Here is a 3,096-nt window from a genome sequence, read left to right as displayed (position 1 = left end):
ACACACCTGATATCCCCATCCTTCTGCATTACCCACCAGGTATACCCTGGTCCTTGGGCGAAGACAATCCCACGAGTGGGTTTGCCTTTTCCCAAGGCAGGAGCAACCACACCGCCTTCCCCATCCACTTTCCTACATGCACTACAGGGACTTTAGCTCCCTTCACCGTGTGAAGGGGTTTTGTTTCAGCAGGACCAGCACGGCTATCAGACCCCCTGTTATTAACTAGCCAAGTGGCTTCTGGTAGATTTATGTCCCATTGTTTTCATGTCCCAGCACCCAAGGCTCTTAACATAGTCTTTAACAGTCCATTGTACCTTTCAACCTTCCCAGAGGCTTGTGGGTGATATGGGATGTGATACATCCACTCAATACCACGCCTCTTGGCCCAGGAGGTGACCAAATTGTTTCGGAAATGACTCCCATTGTCAGACTCAATTCTTTCTGGTGTACCATGACGCCACAGCACTTGCCTTTCTAGGCCCAAGATGGTGTTTCGGGCCGTGGCATGTCCTGATGTTTCATGGGCCCATCGAGCTACAGACAGCTCACCCTTATGTCCCCAGTCCAGGTCCACCTGAGCCACTTCAATTTTTGAAGCTCTTTGTTGTTCTGATGTTCTTCAGTAGCACGACTCTTGGGCATGTGGGCATCCACATGACGTACTTTTACTTCCAGGTTTTCTACCCGGGCAGCAATATCTTGCCACAGGGTAGCAGCCCAGATAGGTTTACCTCTGCGCTGCCAGTTGCTCTGTTTCCATTGCTGCAGCCACCCCCACAGAGCATTTGCCACCATCCATGAGTCAGCGTAGAGATACAGTACTGGCCATTTTTCTCTTTCGGCAATCTCTAGGGCTAGTTGTATGGCTTTCACTTCTGCATACTGACTTGACTCGCCTTCCCCTTCCATGGCCTCCACAACTTGTCGGGTGGGACTCCACACAGCAGCTTTCCATTTCCGATGGCTCCCTACCACACGGCAGGATCCGTCAGTGAACAACGCATACTGCTTTCTGTCTCCTGGCAACTCATTATATGGTGGTGCCTCTTCAGCACGGGTTACCTCTTCTGTTGGCACTCCGAAATCTCTGCCTTCCAGCCAGTCCATGATCTCTTCCAGGATTCCTGGGCGATTAGGTTTTCCCATTCGAGCCCGCTGTGTTGGCATTGACATATATTTTGTATCTTGTACTGCTTGTCTTTGTTTTGTGTCCTGTGCTGCTTATCTTTGTCTTGTGTCTTGTGCTCCTTGTCTCGTGCTGCTTGGTGAGGGATCGAGTGCAGGTGTAACCAATATATCTAAGAGAAAACGTATAGGGAGGACATTTGAAGAATAACAGGTACAATTCGACCTTTGATAAGGAGCTGAAGATGGATTAACCTGTTGGATAAGCACCAGGAACTGAAGAGAGCATGCGCCGGGGAGAAGGGTGAAGAGTTCAGAAGAGAGGAAGACTCTTTACTTCATCATGAAGACCACCTAAAAGACCACCAGATGGCACTGAGCATGTGCAAAGGGGAGGAGAGCTAATTAGAATGGAATGCGAGGCTGATGTTGTAATCTTTAATGAATATGCATCATCTTACGTAATCACAATAGTATAAATTGCGGTCAGGATGTAATGGGATTTGAAGCCAGATTTGGGCACCTGCCCCTGGTTTCCAGCGCTGAATAAAGCACCTTCATATAATCACATTGTGGTTATGTGTCTGCTACGCTAACAGCTGTGTAATTAACGCTATCCACTTACTTCACGTAGCATCAGTCGCATGGTGTGTAGTGGGAATTTTCCCTTTGAACATCCAATGTAACACAGGTAGCCATGGTGCCAAGAGGAGCTGTGCTTCTGTACCCACAACTTCTGAAGCAGCTCGAACACTCTCATATGCTGTTAGTATCTCTTTTTCAGTTGGGGTGTAATTGGCTTCTGATCCTCGATAGCCCCGGCTCCAGAAACCCAGAGGTCGACCTCGAGTTTCTTCTGAGGTTTTCTGCCAGAGGCTCCAGGTGAGGCCATGCTCCCCAGCTGCAGTGTAAAGTATGTTTTGCACAGCTGGTCCAGTACGGACAGGCCCAAGGGCTACTGCACGAGCTATTTCTTGTTTGATTTGTTCAAAGGCCTGTTGTTGCTCGGGGCCCCACTCGAAATAGTTTCTCTTTTGAGTCACTCGATATAGAGGACTCACAAGCTGACTATAGCCTGGAACATGCATTCTCCAGAATCCCACAAGGCCTAGGAAAGCTTGCGTTTCCTTTTTGTTAGTTGGCGGAGACATTGCCGTTATTTTGTTGATCACATCCATCGGAATATGGCGACGTCCATCCTGCCATTTTAGCCCCAGGAACTGGATTTTCCTGTGCAGGTCCCTTGACCTTACTCTGTTTAATGGCAAAACGAGCTTTCAGGAGAATTTGGATTACTTTTTTCCCTTTCTCAAAAACTTCTGCTGCTGTGTTGCCCCACACAAGGATGTCATCAATGTACTGCAGGTGTTCAGGAGCTCCCCCTTGTTCCAGTGCAGACTGGAACAGTCCATGGCAAATGGTAGGGCTGTGTTTCCACCCCTGGGGCAGTCGATTCCAGGTGTATTCACTCCAAGTGAAAGCAAACTGTGGCCTACACTCTGCTGCCAAAGGGATGGAGAAAAATGCATTAGCGATATCAATTGTGGCATACCACTTGGCTGCCTTTGACTCTAGTTCGTACTGAAGTTCTAGCATGTCTGGCACTGCAGCACTCAAAGGTGGTGTGACTTCATTCAGGCCGCGATAGTCCACTCTCTACTTCCCACAAATGAGTGATGCTTGACCGCGTCCTTGAAGCAGGGCCTCAAGGAGCGTAGCCGGAGGATACTGGCTAAGGATCCATTTGTTTAATGTACAACATGAAGGAAGGGAATGTGGGTGTGTGGTGGTTTTACCGTGCTAGGCAGCTGAACACCACAACCGCTCTCTCACTTCCCCTCCTTAGATGAGGAAGGGAAGAAGTAAAGGAAAGAACAACTCATGGGTTGGGATAAGGATAATTTAATTAAAGGAAAAAAAATATTAAGGAAATATTATTATTAATTAAACAATTCAACTAAAGAGAAA

At 47.9% G+C, this 3,096-nt stretch overlaps 1 long non-coding RNA gene across 1 annotated transcript in view; it reads left to right on the top strand.

Moving 5' to 3' along the window:
- Positions 1 to 309: 309 nt before the first annotated feature.
- Positions 310 to 3,096, top strand: part of LOC118159880 — a 17,849-nt gene continuing 15,062 nt past the window's right edge. The window contains exon 1 of the long non-coding RNA XR_004747272.1: positions 310 to 510. This is a non-coding gene — a long non-coding RNA (uncharacterized LOC118159880). The remainder of the gene's footprint in view (positions 511 to 3,096) is intronic.

Source organism: Oxyura jamaicensis, unplaced genomic scaffold (genome assembly GCF_011077185.1).
Source record: "Oxyura jamaicensis isolate SHBP4307 breed ruddy duck unplaced genomic scaffold, BPBGC_Ojam_1.0 oxyUn_random_OJ72543, whole genome shotgun sequence".
Classification (NCBI taxonomy): domain Eukaryota; kingdom Metazoa; phylum Chordata; class Aves; order Anseriformes; family Anatidae; genus Oxyura; species Oxyura jamaicensis.
Note: the sequence above shows the minus strand (reverse complement) of the source record. Positions and strands in the feature narration are given on the sequence as shown.